This window comes from Mytilus galloprovincialis, chromosome 2 (assembly GCF_965363235.1).
Source record: "Mytilus galloprovincialis chromosome 2, xbMytGall1.hap1.1, whole genome shotgun sequence".
Classification (NCBI taxonomy): domain Eukaryota; kingdom Metazoa; phylum Mollusca; class Bivalvia; order Mytilida; family Mytilidae; genus Mytilus; species Mytilus galloprovincialis.
The window spans coordinates 78,455,482-78,474,404 of NC_134839.1; the positions used below are offsets into that span (position 1 = coordinate 78,455,482).

General features: G+C 31.8%; 1 protein-coding gene across 1 annotated transcript in view; it reads right to left on the reverse strand.

Moving 5' to 3' along the window:
- The window catches only part of LOC143064477 (uncharacterized), a 107,967-nt gene extending 92,447 nt beyond the window's left edge, over window positions 1–15,520 (reverse strand). Inside the window, exon 1 of the mRNA XM_076237322.1 lies at window positions 15,487–15,520. The gene's annotated coding sequence lies outside the window, so the exon portion shown is untranslated. The remainder of the gene's footprint in view (window positions 1–15,486) is intronic.
- Between the last annotated feature and the right edge of the window lie 3,403 nt (window positions 15,521–18,923).

Consider the following 18,923-nt stretch of genomic DNA (forward strand, 5'->3'; position numbering starts at 1 on the left):
TCCAATAAAAACGTAAGTAAAATTCCAGATTTTTATTAGAATATTCCACCAACGCTTTGTAATAAAAATCAAAACAAAAAACAAAAACTGTTAACCTGTTTTTATTTATCACAGCATTACAAATATAGTTTACATATCGATTGAAAAGCAGAAACTCGCAGGGGCGGTAATTTTTGGTTTCTACACAATGCCAGCTGCTTACAATAAACTAAAAACACGAATATAATGAATTTTGTGGGTAAATGGAAAGGAAATATTTGAAATATAAGACCAAATTTCCAAAAATATTGGTTTTTCCTTTAATGCAAACCACTTAAAAAAACGCGCGAAAAAATCATTTAGACTGCACACAATTCAACTGATTGAATACAATGATATTTTAAGACTTTAAATCAACTTTGACATATAACATGTAACCTTTTACTTGTTCAAACCACAAATACTTGACATACGATTCAAAGAAGATTTATTTTGGCCGACAGGCAAACACAAAATATGTGTTTAAATTAAGATCTACCACTTGCTTCAATTATATATCAAACTTTTATCATGAATTTGGATCATGACATTGACCCTTTCTAATATATTAAGTATGTGAAAAGTGGAACCCCTGTCCGTGTTTTAGTGGCTATTTCTCGCTTTTATTAATTGATGAAAATTTGGCCTCATAGAATGAAATTCAAAACAGTGTGGCTGTGGCCATTGATTGACACATTAAATTCATCCATTGACTGGGACAATTTACATGAACGTTTGTATGTAACGACCACTGGTCACGACGTACATACGATAGACATTTAAACTGTGGGGTCACCAAAGGTTTCTTAACGCCTTTAATTATAAAATAATTCAAAAAATTAATCAGGAATAACCTTTATGTTTTGATTTATCCTCATTTATCCTTGTAAAATGAGCCATGATAGTAACTTAATTGCGCTGTCTATTAAATATACTTACATTATTATGTATGTATATACATATGATTATTTGCTGTTTCAAGTTATTTTTCAAGGTTTGTATGTATGTATCTATGTCAAGGCTATAGATCGATGGATCAATCTAAATTATTTATAGTCCTGCTTCATGTGTATAAATACGCTGTCGTTATTAAGTGCAAAATGGAATTCTTTATCTCTTCGTATATATTAATAGTAACAATGAAATTTCATGAAAATATTTTTATGAACAAATATTTGTTATCAACCTGATTTTCTCCAGAATATATAGACAATATAACTGTGTAGTGATTTTAAATATCAGTTATATGTGTACTAGGCTACAAAACAGGTGTAAGGTAGCTGCAGATAATATTTAAAGACAATCATGATGTTATGGTCAGTAAAGGTAGTTACAAAACAAATGGTAACACATGGTTTACAAATTTTATTTTTCTTAGACCACCTTGTGGTCTTTTTCTAGCGTGCAACCCTCAAGTGTAGAGAGTTGTTGGTTGGAACACCCAAACCAAAGATTTGGAAAAAAACCTCTTTGCTGCTTCTCCGCTAGACACGCAGCAATATGATGTTAGAGCATAGACTGGTCGACTTAAAGTCAGAATAATCTGTCCACGTAGGATACATAGATATAAGAAGATGTGGTATGAGTGCTAATGATACAACTCTCCATCCAAGTCACAATTTATAAAAGTAAATCATAATAGGTCAAAGTACGGTCTCATTGGCTCAATCCGAACAGCAAGCTATGAGAGTGCCCCAAAAATATACTATATGAACCACATCAACAAACGACAACTACTGAATATCTGAGGACTGTTTCTTTGTGAAAAAAGCACATTTAGAATCAGGTTAAGTGTGTCGCTTTATTACAAAGATGGATTTATATTCGGGACCGGGGTCATATCACATTATTATGATGCCTGAAAAGTGTAAAAGAGAGGCGAAAGATACTAGAGGGTCATTTATACTCATAAGTCGAAAATAAAATTACAACACCATGGCTAATTAAGAAAAAGACAAACAGACAGACTATCATATCAAGGTGATATAAGGGTAAATGTATAATACACATGTATCAGTGCTAGTCCATACAGTCATTTCTCACCATTCGTTGTATGCAAAAACTTTTTTCAAGAACAAGATCTCACCCTTTAGCACTCACGGTAATGGTTACTATCAAGCAGATAAGATTAAGAATGATAACGATGCGTTTGAATGTATTTTTAATGCTTCCAGTCGATAACCTTGTGCTTTTCTTTTGTATTAGACAGGAAGAAAGTTCACTTTCAAAACACGAAAAACAGTTTCAGCTTTTCTAGGTCTATACTCTGTGAAGGGCCATTTTTCTAAACAATTAGTGGGAGGAATTGCTGGAATAAGTAGCTGTTTCCTGCTTCAATAGATTGATTAGATTGAAAATGTTTGTGTATGTGTGTGATGGGGATTTATTCTAAAAATGGACAGAATAGAAAAATTCTATAGTCCAATAGTATTGAAATAAATAGATATAGGAAGATGTGGTATGAGTGCAAATAAAACAACTCTCCGTCCAAGTCACAATTTATAACAGTAAACCATTATAGGTCAAAATATGGTCTTCAACACAGAGCCTTAGCTCACACACAACATCAAGCCCAAAAATCACTAGTGTAAAACCATTCAAACGGGAAAACCAACGGTCTAATCTATATAAAAAAAACGAAAAACGAGAAACACTTATGAACCACACCAACAAACAACAATTACTAAACATCAGATTCCTGACTTAGGACATGTGCAAACAATTGCAACGGGTTTTACGTTTCAATGGAAGTAAGTCAGCTTTTGATCAAACGCGCCCGAAGTTTATCAGGCACTAAACATTTCTGAATTCAAGAAAACCAAACGATATTTCCGATTGACTTTGAGTTTTTAATATCGCAATATACTTAATTTAAATCTATGCATGTTAATCTTTGAATATTATGTTGCTGACCGTCTGACTTTTAAGTTATTATCTTCTTATTCATATCTTGAATATATAAGTTTTTAGTATAATAGAAAGTTTGGTTCCTACGTGTTTTACCATATTAACATTTAACCACTCCATCTTTTTAAAAGTCCTTTGAACCACTACTGGTTTAACTTAGCAAACCGGTATGCCTATGTGATTTACATCTCCCACTGGAACAAATCATTAAGGTAAATAAATAAATTGCTATTATAAACATAAATATGGCATGCATATTATATAGTATGCATTGGTAGGGTCATTGCATGATTAAGAAAAAAAGTGATAAAATTCCAAATATTCAAACTGATCAAGGAACGAAAAAGGTATACGCTTTGAAGTTTTATGGAAAGGCTACCAATGTATACTGTTTACACAAGCAGACTTCAAATGCGTACAGAAAAAAGTAAAATCACAAAAATACTGAATCCGAGGAAAATTCAAAACGGAAAGTTCCTAATCAAATGGCAAAATCAAAAACCCAAACACATCAAACAAATGAACAACAACTGTCATATTCCTGACTTGGTGCAGGCATTTTCTGATATACAATTATAGTCGCTTAAACTTCTCAGTCTTGTATTGAGGACGGGTTACTCTTTTAAACACAATCACGTCTGATTCAATCTTTTAAAACAATGAGAAACACATTTAAAATTCTGTGTTGCACTTTCGAACCTCTGTGGCCACAGATGATTAATACCTTGTTAATTATTAGTATGTTAATGTCTTGAATGTGGCTGAAATGCTTGATAAACTACACGATAAAGCAACTGCTAGTAGTAAACATTTTTGTTTATTCGCCAGCCATTAGAAATTGTGTTCATCCGAGTAAACAGAACAACTTACTATGTGGTAAATGCTACGTTTAAAAATTGTCGCTTACATTCGTGTACACAAAACCTTAAACATTTGTTTTTTGCTTCTGACTTTTATTTAACATACAGGGTTGAGTTAGAAACATGTCTTTAATTTTTGTATGAACAATCAGAATTTAAGCAAATTGTCAAAAAATCAGCGAACCTGCATTCTTCATACAAGACGCAAGGTGTTATGCGGTCTATTCAAATAGCGAAATTGCAGCATTCATTCATGTGGATATCTGCAACTGAACGTTAAGCAAACAATAACCAAACGATCAAATATATATCGGTATATATTAAAGCTTAAATAGTATTCATAGTTCGAACAACTACAATGATAAAGTAAAATAACAAAAATACTGGACTTTCAAATAAATCAAAACGGAAAGTCTATAATAAAATGGCACAATCAACAGCTCAAAAACACACCGAAAGACTGGATAACAACTACTATAGTATTGAAGATTCATGAACAGAAATCAGAAGTTCCTAATGTGACCTACCGAATTAGACTATTTACCGGATTTGTTATCACATAAGCAACACGGCGGGTGCCACATGTGGAGCAGGATCTGCTTACCCTTCCGGAGCACCTGAAATCACCCCTAGTTTTTTGGTGGGGTTCGTGTTGTGTATTCTTTAGTTTTCTATGTTGTGAAGTGTACTGTTGTTTGTTAGCCATGGCGTTGTCAGTTTGTTTTAGATTTATGAGTTTGACTGTCCCTTTGGTATCTTTCGTCCCTCTTCCATCTTTTCATTTTTAAAGTTTCAAATTCAAAGAAAAACATTTTTTTTTAACTGGTTTACTTCTTAGTGCAACTCTATAAAAATGTCATGGTTTACGCTGGTTATTCTCGATCACAATGTTTCTTAACAACTGCCTCAAAGAAGAAGAAATCCTCCTTTTCAGTATTTAAATCCTTTTTTTGAAGACATATTTCTAAGAGATGACAAGTGTAAACATAAGTCTTCCCAAATTGAACCATAGGATTTGTAACTTTGCTTTCATTTCTTTGATACAGACTTCAATCATGGTGGTCAAATAATGCATATATATAAAAAAAAAAGTTGAGACTTAAATTGACTTAATATTCGACAAATTTAAGATTTTCAAGTGGTTAACGTTTAACTAATTGTTTAGATACAGCTAGTCGGTTTTATTTTCCTTGTCAATACTTATACTATATGTCACTTTTTAAGCAGAAAACGCCGCTATGTACGAGCAATCAGCAATACCAAGTGATGTACCTCTTTAAAAAATAGAACATAGACCGACCTCAACATCTCTGTATCAACAACTAGCAATAACAGGTGACAAACCTATTCAAAGAATGGAATGTAAACAGACATCAGTCTATATGTACGAACAATCAGCAATAACAGGAGACAAACCTATTTACAGTATAGAATGTAGACCAACCTTAACCTCTATGTACAAACAATCAGCAATAACAGGTGGCAAACCTATTCAAAGTAAAGAACGTAGACCGACCTTAGCCTCTTTGTACAAACAGTCAGTAATAACAGGTGACAAATCTGTTTACAGTAAAGAATGTAGACCGAACTCAGCCTCCATTTATAAACAATCACCAATAATTGATGACACGCCTATCTTTACAGAATATAATTTAGACCGACCTCAGTTCAGCAGTTGACAAAGAGTGTTAAAACGAATGATAATACTACTCATTTATACGATGTTTTACTGCAATCAATCATAAGTTACACAATACACTTATAAACGAAAAGATGGATATTTGTTATTGTCATAATTGAAAGTCGGAATTTTTTATAGTTATATATCTGATATGGTATAAAAAGTATAGGCAAAACCAACTCTTCATATGAGTGATCTCATAATTTGTAACCAAAACAGGGTTAACGACAACTCATCATCAAAAGGAAACGTGAAAAACCCGTTAAAATGAAACGGTAGTAAGATGTATATATAAACATATCCGACATGAACTATTGTCTGCTAAATTTCTACAATAGGGATTCTTCATTTGATGCAGGAAAGTTGTAAGATAATGATACACGAATTGAGTAATTCGAAACTCTCAAGGCGTATTAAACATCAACTGATGAACAAAAGACGCTATTGTTCATTATAAACAGGTAACAGGGTGTTACTTTAATGCATTCCAACTAGTCTACTACGATCAAATGTCATTATTTATTTTAGTTATCCTGCACTGTCTAAACTCAGTGGTCCATCCTCCTCAAAACTACAATATATAGCAGAATAAAAGTTGGTTTATTTTATACCATTCAACACGATTTTATAATTTTTCTAACTGTTTAATATATTAATCATAATTCTGGACTTGACTTGCTAAATATGAGAAATAAAGAAGTAATTGTTCATGGTCCCTACTCTACTATAAATACAGGTAACAGCAGTATACAGCTGTTCAAAAGTCATAAATCGGTTGAGAGAAAACAAATCCGGGTTACTAACTAAAACCAAGGGAAAAACATTCTTATTTAATAAATACATATTTTTAAAGTTTGAGGCTATAAGAAAATCCGATAATAGATTTGAAGAATTGGTATAATCTACAAATATCATTCTGTAGTTATGTTTCGGTTTTATTTTGGGTTTCTCATTTGACTCTATCACTGCGGCTGACCTCAGTTTTGCGATGGTTGATATAATGAGGCTTACATACCAATCACGTTTGTAACGTTTATGATTGATGTAACCACTGTCTCAGCAACTCTTTATGAAATTGCATAACATGGCTTTGTGACGTCAGATACATTAACCCGGTCTAAATAACTTTGACCCGGACACATCACACCAGCGTAATAATAAAAAAATTAACCGACGTTGATAAGCTGCGAGCATTCGACAAAAAAGCGACATGGTATGACTACTATTCTAGAATATCAGTATGCAGACAACCTGATAATCGGTACATAAAGGTATGGTAATAGGGGTGATGCAGAAGAATTATTTGTAATTTTGATAACATATTAAAAAAAATCTACCTTCAATAGGGTAAGTTTGGGAAACTGTATTAGATGTCTGTTGTTAGTTAATATGGTTTCCCATTTACAAAAATAGACATTTTACCTTAAAAGGGCACAATGTGATTGTATATTTAAATTTATATATTTATGTATTTCCATCTATCATAGTCTAACTCAAATGGAAAAACATTTAGTTAGTGTAAATAATCACTGTTATATAGCGTTAAAATTGGGAATTATGCAGTCAAGTAAAAGTAAAAATATTTCAAGGTTGAATGTGCATATTTCATTGCCTTTTTTGTACAATTTTTTCTACATGGTTTTCCCAATTTGTCACGGATTGTGTAACATGTTTTTGACAGGTCCGGCCATAAAGCAATTATCATTCAAATGAAAAGTCCTTAAATTACAAATTGTCGCCATCTAAGTAACATGCATATATCAAGAGAATCTGTAGAGAGGGGATGTGCTCTCGCTCCTTTTGTCGTTCATGCGATTTCCCTGATTTTAACTTATTACATTGTTTAATCTTCTTATTCTATTTTGAGATCTGAACTTTGGTAAACTGCTGTTGTCTTCATTTATCTATGCTGTTTTATAAATGTTTAGAAGATTTTTACATTTTTTGTATTAATCCCGATATCACTGTACAGTGCTTAAAAATGTACACAAGAGAACAGAACATTCTGTAAATATATTATTATGAAACCAACAACTCGCGTCAGATGTATTAAAAAGGACTTATTAAACAATAAATTAATACTCAAACGATTTTTTAGTAAGTGCTTATTCTGTAAAAAATATAAAAGAGCACTAATAAACGGATCAACGTTTTGAAATATAACCCACACACATACACATTAGATCTTGGCACAACTAACATTTTATTCAATTCAATTCAAAGAGTGTTTATCGGATAGGAGCACAATTGTATCCTTGGAAAAGTCACATATGAAAAATTAAATATGTTACAAATGTTACTTAACGAGTATAGCTCTTCCGTCACGAGATTTTTATTTCTTATCGAAGATGGCTAGTGTTATAAAATATACAAAAAAGATCTTCGGTCTTGATTTATTGTCAATTTGGAATACCAAAGATGAACACATGTGTATATCCAAGTCTACCATTATAACACTACAATTAAAGAAAAACAAACATGGCGGAAATAGATCATTGACAACCACTGAACAAAAAACTCATGACTTGGTCCAGAACCAAACAGAGTGTGGCGGGCTTAATAATGTGTTTGTGAACACTCAACCCTTTAATTAAGTTAGATCATCGGTGTGGCATTCGTATATAAAGCAATATAACTATGGTTAAATATCTACTCTATATATTAACTTATTAAGCTTTACAATCTTGTTTGAAACAAAGCTTCTTGTCTCCATATAGAATATAAACCTATTTGGAAGTCATTAATTAACAATGTTGTCACTTATAGACTTTTTACTTTAATTCTTAGTATGACAATCATCAATCATATTTGAAAGCAATACGTCTCGAGACAGCTATCATTTACCAACTAATATAATTCTATTAGTAAACGGTAACAACAAAATAGAAGCTCAAACACTAGTTAAAATAACATTGTTAATGGATAAGGGGAATAGTTGTATACATGTGTTGAATCACAAAAAAATAAATATAAACATTCTGGCATATGTCTTGTAAATCGACATTAATAACCTGCGTGTAAATGTCTTCAGTACATTATTAAAAGATACTCGTTTCGAAATTGCTTTATTTATCTATTTCTTGGTAGATTTAAAATAAAGCGATTTTTTTTAAATAGGCATAGATATTATATCCGTTTTGCGGTATTCAATTTACTTTATATCTTCAAGATATTTGTAATTCCTGTCACTAGTGTATATATCGTTGTTAATTTCAGATCTGTGTTATTTTTTTGTAACGTAACGGTAAACATAACATCTTAAGTGTCGTAGTGATGACGAACTTGACATACATGTATAATATTCAGACATTTTCTTTTATGGAACACTGTGCATTAACCCCTTGATGTCGATATTATGTTGTTGAATTGCAGTTTAAATGAAGAATGTCTAAGAACTCATTTTACTAAGTTCCATTTGCACAAATAAAAATTGCATAGATGCAAGTAAAATCTACGAGCTGAATGATCGATTATAAGCAACGTATGTCAGATCACTGTCGCGTAGAGGATTACATATTACATAAAACTAATTATTATTTATGGAGAAACCCTTATGTCAGCTACAGATATATAGGTAAATATGCAGTTTTTTTTGCCTTCTAGGAAAAATTGTCATTACCTGTATAATAACAGGATGCTATGTACCGATCGAAATCATGTATTGACAGATGTTTAACTTCAACTGATACCAAGGTCGGAATCAAAAACCATTAATCGAGTAAACCAAATAAAACCTAAGAAAAACAGAAAAATGATAGTACTCAAAACACTACACAAAAGACTAAAGTAACAGGAACTGTACCAAAAACCTCTAACTGATAACTGTTAAAAGAAAAGGACGAATGCTATTATGATGTTTTTCATTGAAGATCGCTGATATTGGGGTTTCCCTTGAATTATAATTAGTTTTATGTAATATATAATCCTCTATGTGACAGTGATCTAACATAGTTTGCTTGTAATCGATCAGCCAGCTCATAAATTTTACATGCATCTATGCAATAATTCTTTCATGGATATAGGGACTAATCTAATGAGATTTTATATATCCGTCAATAAGACCACAACTTAACACAATAGCGTCATCATTTAATGGTTAACGTACTGTGTTCCTCCCAAAAACTATACATCTTAATGTCATTCATGTATCACTGGTTAGTTTTGTGTGGACCAAACGCGTGTCTGGCGTATTAAATTTTAAACCTGGTACCTATTGTTAGCTATTATTCGTGTGTTTCTCTGTCCTATATGTTCTCCCATTTGTTTGTATTTATGTCCTGTCATAATGTAATGTTGTCATTTTAATGTTATATTTAATATTGCCATAAAGCGGTAGGTTTGGCATGCCACACAACTAGGTTCAACCCACCATTTTTTTCTTTAAATGTCCTGTTCCAAGTCAGGAAAATGGCCATTGGTACATTATAGTTAGTTTCTATGAGTGTAACATTTCAATGCTGCATGTGTTTCTGTTGTATCGTAGTTCTCCTTTTATATTTGATGTGTTTTCCTCAGTTTTATTTGTAACCCGTATTTCGGTTTTTTTCTCTCTCAATCAATTTATGAATTTCGAACAGCGGTATACTACTGTTGCCTTTATCTTAATCAATACGAGGATAGATTTGAATTTGATATTAAATAAATTGACAATATGAGAAGAAATAAATTTTACCCTTTTTACTAATAAGGTGTTAAACAAGTGATATGAGAAATAAGAAAGTTTCCCGAACGCTATTTATAATCATTAACGTGTATATCAATGTGGCTTATTCGGCTTTTGATGTTTAGTTCTTAATAAGACACTGAGTTTTTTTTTCGAATCTAAGATACAAATAAGATCTATATCATAGTAATGATCTATCCAATAGTACCCCCAAGGGTGACTGGGGAATAGAAATACTGTCACTTGGTCTTCTCCCGACCGGCAGTAAAACGCCTGCCGAAGTGGGGCGTCCGTTTTGCTGTGCGGGATGTATCAAGTTCGCAGTCACGTCCGGTCAGATTGGGGACGTTAAATCCGTTGCTTCGTGTAAATAGAGTGCCACGCTCTTTGCACGTTAAGAAACCTTGCAACAACTCTTTGAGGGGTCCGTAGGTGGCCTGTTGCAAGGCAAAATTTCTGTCCCTATCCAATATAATCTCATTTTCCAGTGGCAGTCAAAATTTCCCCGACCATCATTCCAAATTGCCTCAATTATGACGAGACCTACCTATTGTGAACTTGTTCTCGTCCTGAATATGCATGAAATATTTGCCACTGAACGTTAAGCAACCAACAATCAATCAATCAATCTATCCAATAGTCATAGATTTAATCATCCCAGTCCACAAGCAATGATATGCCATTGGTGGAGTAATAGTTTGGAAATATTTTATCCAACACTTATCCCTTGATTGAAAAAAATAAGTTTCACCTTTTCTAAACTTTTTTTAAAAAATAATGTCAGTATGCTAAATTTTTCTTTACATAAATTAAGTACTAGTAATCTTTCGATAAATTACCATTTATTTATTTACAGCACTCAGACACAATTGTGTTAAATAAGGTCATACTATAATATTTCATTTCACGGTTACAAAAATTCTTATCATCTAGAATACTTCAATTCTCAGTGAACAACCATACTGGTTTGCGTTGTTGCAACCCATAATCTTGGAGTTCGGTATTTAGGTTAATTTGCTTTCGTTGTCTTTCACTTAATCATTAGATCGAACAAAGGCAACAGTATAGTATACCGCTTTTCAAAAGTCATATTTCGATTGAGAGGAAACAAATCAGTGTTACAAACTAAAACAGAGGGAACACATCAACTATAACAGAAAAACAAAGGAACAACAGGAACACCGAAAATCAACAAAAACAAACGCCAACATACATAGAAACGATATATTTCTATAATACAAGTGCCATATTTCTAACTTGGTACGGGACATTTTAAGAAAAAAAATGAGATTTAGATATAAAAATAAGAAGATGTGGTATTATTGCCAATGATACCAAAATGAAAAAGTTAACAATTTAAGGGCACCGTACGGCCGTAAATAGTATGCATCAATAAAATAGCATCCCAGCAACACTAAAACACACCAACAGGTCAGATTCGGTTCAACAGTACATGTCTTTTAGCCCATATTCGCACCCTGTTTCAACAATTTGGGTATCAATTAAAAGAATCACCTATAACTAAAAATGACCATCGAAGAGGTTTCCGGCCTGGTTTGTATCAACCTGTATTTTAAGAATTCATCCCCCTCCTTTTTAATCTCGACCAGTACAATAAGAAATGTTACATGGTGTAAGTTATTTTTTAATAGATAACAGCTATGACTGTATTGTATGATGACATAAACTAGTATACAAAGTGATTTAATTACAACGTTTAAAAACAAAACAATTCTTTAATACTACTTTCATGCAAAATTCGTTTTAAAACAATCATATATACAAGTTATGATAGAGGCTGCATACAAATCAAATATTTTTACACAAAAATGGTACACAACATATTACTATGTCCTTTAAATACATTCCCTTGGTTGCACTTGCATTTGGATAACTTCATATTAATCTTATTTATGTGTTTTAACCACGAAGAGGCCTATTATATAGTAAACCGTTTTGAGTGTTAGTTTATGCTTGTGCTGTAAAGTGTTAAAGTATTCATATTTCTATGTATTGATCGTTCTTTAAGCACCTGCCCTTGGTGACTCCTGCATATGAACAACAATACTATTTGTTCATCATATGCATCAGCCACGACGTAGGACTTGACTCAAAAAGCTATTTTTATGATGGATGTGATGCTGCTTCTGGTGCATGATTAATAAACGCTAAACATACCGTACATGCATTATTAACCAAATTTATATTTCGTGTTTTTTCAGGTTTGTTTTTTTGTTGTTTTTTTTTTGTGTATTGTCTATTGCAATTGTTTGATATACAAAATCAATGTACTGACTATGCCTATAATGGGTCATCTATTGAAATAAAATTTATCTTATCTTTTAAAAATTAAATTAATTGGTGCCTGAGAAGAAGGGTTAAATCATTTCTAAATGATCACTTTATAAAATTCCCTGTAAATTGTGATACTATATATAGCTAAAGAATATTCAATAACAAATGCCCTATATATGCTTAGGAATTTAAAATCGATAAAGTGCATTATCAGGTCATGAAACATTAAATATCTTCCAGTATAATCACACTATCAATGATAATTGTGAAAGCAATGTTATGACAGTAAAGTATTCATTTCTTCACAATTAGACTGGAAAACGAGAATAACTGTTACCTCACTATCATTACATTTTAAAGCAATGAAACAGAACAATGTAATACAATGATGCAAGTTCGCGGAAAATAAATCCGTCAACTTATTCTAATATATAATTTATGTAGGTGTGCTATACAAGATACATATACCATCGTAATACCATACTAGGTCACTCGTTGTGTTTAGTTTGGGGGGGGGGGGGGGAGGGAGTATAACTGGGATAGTTTTCCATTGAAATAGTAATATTCCATTTGTATATCAAGTTTGTATTTTTTCCCTGTACAAGACTCTTTTTAATACTTTATACTAAAATAAGGAGGTGTGGTTTGATTGACGATGAGAGAAATATCTACCAGAGAAATAAATAACCTAGTAACATCAACTATAGGTCACTATTCGGCCTTCGACAATGTGCAAAATATAGTCGGCTGTTAAAGACCCCGAAATGAAATGTGAAACAATACAACGAACTTATTCATAACAATATAATTTACAACAACAACGAAAAACGAATATAACAAACATGAATGAAAAACATCAACTGCACAACAGGATCATGAATTTGGAGAGGCACACATAGAATGTGGTGGAGTTAAACAAAATATTATAGGGCGTAATCCTCCCTTTTGTGACATTTTAAGTCAAGTAGATCAGATAAATAATTATTGGAGACGTCATTTGCATATTAACTCGTAGACAAAAACACTTGCCTATTTTTTTTATCTTTAACTCACAAGGAACTTATTTTGATATAATATATATAGTTTGTTATATGTTTATCAAAAGATTAAAATTGAAAATTCAGTTTGAAAAAGATTACAATGAAAATTTTGTACAAAATTCTGTTCAGTGTATTGAAGTATATTGTGTACAAGAATTGCAAACGGCAATTTACTGATGACCTAACTCTGTAAGATAACCATTCTTATTTAGAAGGGTTCATCGCCGTTTCTTGAATTCCCCAATGCATACATGATGTATGCAATGTGCAGCTGTGAGACACTCACATATTTATTTTTGGACTTTTTATACATTATTCGTGCTCAACTTCACCCTATATTGTGACCCCGAGTTCATGTAATGGATTCATTGTACTAGCATTGATGAATATCGTTCCATATTTTAATTCATAATGTATGGTTCGACTTTCAAAAGTATTGTGCAATATCCCCTTTGATGTATGGACAAAATTCAAAGATTGAAAGAAAAAAATATTTAAAAATCATCGATAACGTCGCCATTTTAGAAACACACATTTCTAAATCAGCATACCTCATGATAACTCTAATTTAAAATCACCATTTAACTGATAACTAGGACAAAAAGTCATGTTACCGGTTTTTATAGGTTCACTTAATTTTAGTTTTTTACTTTGGTGTGCGAAATTGCAAATTTATGATACTGAGCTCTCCACCAGGAACTCTTTTTTTCTTATTATTATTTTCTTATCCTTTACTATCAAAGCAATCACTTATTCCTTTCGTGCCGAAATTTAAATTAAATTTATTTTTAATCGTACGCTTAATTCTTTTTTTTTTGTAACAGCATGCAAGAATAAACACGCATACGTGTGAAAATACAAAAGAGTTTTGATCTGTTTTTTGTAAATTTATCCTTGCTCGATTGGATTTTCCTGCTAAAACAAAACCTATTTGACGAATCATTAAAAAATCTAAGACCATGATTATATTTCCATAACAACTTCATTGATGAAAATTTAGCTTATCTATTATTAACAACATTGTGACTTTCACTTTGGATAGTTTTAATGGTTGTATTTTCATTAATAACTAAAAATGGATACACACTAATGTTCCGGTTAAACTTTTCAAGTGGTTAATTGTTTAAAAAAACATATACCTTAGATTTTACTTTATAAATAAAGGGTCTGCACATTAACACAAACATATTTTTGTTTATCTCCATTTAGTGTTTGTAATTTAATAGCATGTTTGGTCTTAAAATAATAAAAATAATAACGAAACATTGTTGGGCTTTTTAAATTTCTGTAGACAATCATTTTACTGATTTTATTTTTTATTCATGTCATATTCAATTTTGAATAAGACTGGAATGGCACCCCCTATTTTCAAGATTTAACCTATTTTGTAATATTATAAAAATTACTGCCGCAAATATTTCAATCAATAAACAATATTTGAACATGAACTTTTTTTTCATTAATTGTCATATGAAAAAAAAGTGTTAGTTATTTGTTCTTTTTTAATTAGGAAGTGCATGATTTCGTTTTACTCGTACATTATATTTTTACTATTTTAAAAAAAATTTAATAGTTGTTGTAATGCCACGAATAATCAAGTTAAAGTATTGTTGTTTTTATTATTGTTGTTATAAATAATGCTATTAATAGTCAAAATAACTTATCGTACAGTTATCTAGCAATTTTGTTCATTCATGCATTTGACCAATTAACAATTGTGCACTGGATCATAAGTATATTCTGTTTCTTTGAAATTCCTTGACATTTTTTTTCTGTTTAAATTATGACATGTAAACAAAGCTGACCCAAATGCCAAAGAAACAGCTGATTGCAGAAATACTTTCATTTATTGGATTTCGATTGATACAATTCCCACCGCTCTACGTAAGCCGGTTTGATTATTGATTTCCTAACCGCAATACAGTGATGAATCGCTGCGGCCATATATAGTTAAGGTCAATAACAACAACTGAAATTTATAAATTTTCAATTTTTTCAATAAAAGTTAAAATAAAGCCTTACCTAGGACATGGTCCCCGAAAATTAACAATAAACAAATCCAAATTGACCTTTAAAATGGGAAATGATTTGGGGATTTCCCATAGAAAAACCTTTTCAACAGGCGAACCTAAATGCATGTTTTGTCATTGATTTTAGATTCTGTGCACAGCAAAGTGCATATTCTGCAGAGCAAATTTACATTGGGAGCAAAGAATGATTGCTGTCGATAAGATTTCTGGAGACAAGCAAGAAATATGGATCTTTTTAATCAGTTTTACAACGAATGTATGGTGGTTTTTATTGTAATACTTGAATGGTTTGTTTACATCTTTCATTCAGTTGATCCGTGTTTGGTTTATTTTGAATTAAATTTCTGTATCATTTTGGCGCTTATTTCTCAATTTTTATTAGACTAAAGTTGGTATTGATGCATTGTTATTTAAAGATATGTTATAAATGCGAACAAAATATGTGAACCAGAATCACAATACTACATTAAAGTAAATTGATTATTAAGCCGTTTGCATATCTATAAACCCTAGGTAAAGGTATATGTTAGAGAAAATATTTGTAGAAATTTATGGATATAATAATGATTTTAAAAAAGAGCAAAAGCACACAATGCCAGACTGGCTGATGATGGCATCAAAGTTTGCCAATATCAGATGGTCTGAATAAACACAACTGTAATTGTAGTAAAGTTATTTTTATATCGTGCTCGGGATATCGTGTTCCAAAATATTTTCTTATAAATGACCATTTAGCTCACACATTGACGTGAATTGTTTACAAATGCGATTTTTTTGAGAAAAAAATTACATTATACTCCTGTAATATAAAATTAAGACTATTTGCAATAACGAAAAAATACGTTAAGGCTCTCTGCTCTATTTGCGAATAAATATTGTTATGACCCTTGTAGGAGATAACTATATAATAAAAGTTAAGTGTCCTTATAGTTTTTTACGAATAATTTTTAATAGGGAAACACAGTGCCCTTGACATTTAAATTAGTTTTATTAATGATCATCAGTTTTTAAATACTACTTCCTTCTTCTATGTTTACATTCAAATAAATATGTAGTGCCTAGTTATCAATTTTCAATAGTATGTTTTCAAATTATATATAAAAAACAACAACTTTATAATAAACTTCCCGGTACATACATTAGTGGTCTTACATTTCATTCATTGGTAATCTAATTTCAGTTTGTTCATTCATTTTTACTGTATAACAATAGACCACAACACTGATTCCTGTGCGATGACAAATATATGTCGCGAAAAAGACAAGTATATGCAAAACTGACATTTTTGTTACTTCTTTGTTATCATTTGTTTAAAGTTAAAATCCGTATGAAGAAGCTTTGAGGCGACGACATGCTGGGGATATAATAAAAATATTGATGGGAACTACCGTCCTTATCCTTCTTCTCATAAAAATGAAAAAAAACATAATTATCCGAAATTTTATACAAACAAATACATTTTCTTCTCATATAAATGTGTTAGGTTAAAATAAAGACAAAGAAGAACATATCTTAATCGTATGTGTGTTGAACGAAAACTTATGTTTAGAAATGAAAGGCAAAAGTAGTATACCGCAGTTCCATAGTCATAAATCGATTAAAAACAACGGATCAACGGCAATACAAAATTGTTGCCAAATATTTGGAAAAATAATGAAACTTTATAAAACATAAGAAATGCAAAGACATGAACAGTCTGGAGCAAATCCATGACAATAAACCAGTCCTTAACTTGAATTTTAGAAAATGTGTAATGAATCTATTAGATCTTATCTTAAATATTATCAAGTAACCTTATATATATATTAACTACAATTCCCCGCTCTTATCATATATAATGAAATAATAACATATTCAAGTGGCTCTTTCCTTGCCATAAGAACATAGTAATTGGTCCCCGGCGCCATTAAACCCTACTATTAGAAATAGTTGGATGAGTCTCATATGTAAATATAGACAGCAGTACTGAGTTTACTGTTGTTTAAATCTCATTATTCGACAAAGTAGACAAAATCAAGATAACAAAAAAACTGAGGTAATGGCATGAACTGCAAAAGGAGCAAGACTGCTTGCGTTGGAGTAAATAATCCTGCTTTTTCTAAAGCTGCAAATGAATATTATCCAACTTAGCTCACTCTTACTTACTCAAACATTAGCAATGACTACTATCCCTTTTTCGAACATCTTTTCATGGTAATAAGCATGTGCATACGCATTTTTTAAGGGGGCATGCATAGCAGGAAATGCTTAGCAACACCCGCTCTAGCTCTTATTGGAGTTCATTCAATTTCCCCAGGTCTTGATTCTACCTTGATTTATACATTTAAACGAGTTTACGAATTTTGAACACCCGTAATCTACTGTTGCCTCTCATATTCCAAAGTTGGCTATTTAATTAAAACACAATAACTTTTATCTTTTCTGCTCTGGCATTCCTGTACATTTCCCGGTTAGTTCAATATGTACCGATAATCAGAGTTTCTGCATACCGATATTGAGTATATCAGCCGCGAGTTACAATATGAAAGTTTTTATCGAACAGCAGATATTTTGCAATAAAAATCGGTTTATCGGCTTGTTTTTGTGCAGGTTTTTTCATGATAAAACACTAGCTTGGATTTTGTTTGTTTCATAAGCATAACCGAGGATTTTATAAGTTTGTGTTAACCTTGGCTAACGAAAGCCGTGCACTATGGTTTTTTTTTACCACATTTCTGGTGATGAATGGCAGGCATCAATTATTTTGTGCACTTTGTCTTTTACCATTTTTTTTTACTTTTCTACTCTTTACACTAGTATTCCACATCCCAAACTAAAAGACAAATTGAAAGAGTTGGTATTGCTTTGCGTCGTAAAAAAGAATGGCCAACGTAGATACCAGTATCTTGTCTTAGGGAGGGATAAATCCTACTTTGTAAAGGATCACTCTGATTCGAACAAAAAATTCTCTGAAACTGATATTATCAAGATGCTTGATTTCTTGATTGACAACATATTTGTTACGTTCGGAGGACGTGTTTTTCAACAGTCTGTTGGCATTCCAATGGGAACAAACTGTGCCCCTCTACTTGCCGACTTGTTTCTTTATTATTATGAGGCTGACTTCATGCAGGAACTTCTTAGGAAGAAAGATAAGAAGTTAGCAATATCCTTTAACTCTACTTTTCGCTATATAGATGATGTTCTTTCACTAAATAATTCAAAATTTGGTGACTATGTAGAACACATCTATCCAATCGAGCTAGAGATAAAGGGTACTACAGATACAGTTAAGTCGGCCTCATACCTTGACTTACATCTAGAAATTGACAATGAGGGTCGGTTGAAAACAAAACTTTACGACAAAAGAGATGATTTCAGCTTTCCAATTGTGAACTTTCCATTTCTAAGTAGCAACATTCCAGCAGCACCTGCATACGGGGTATATAT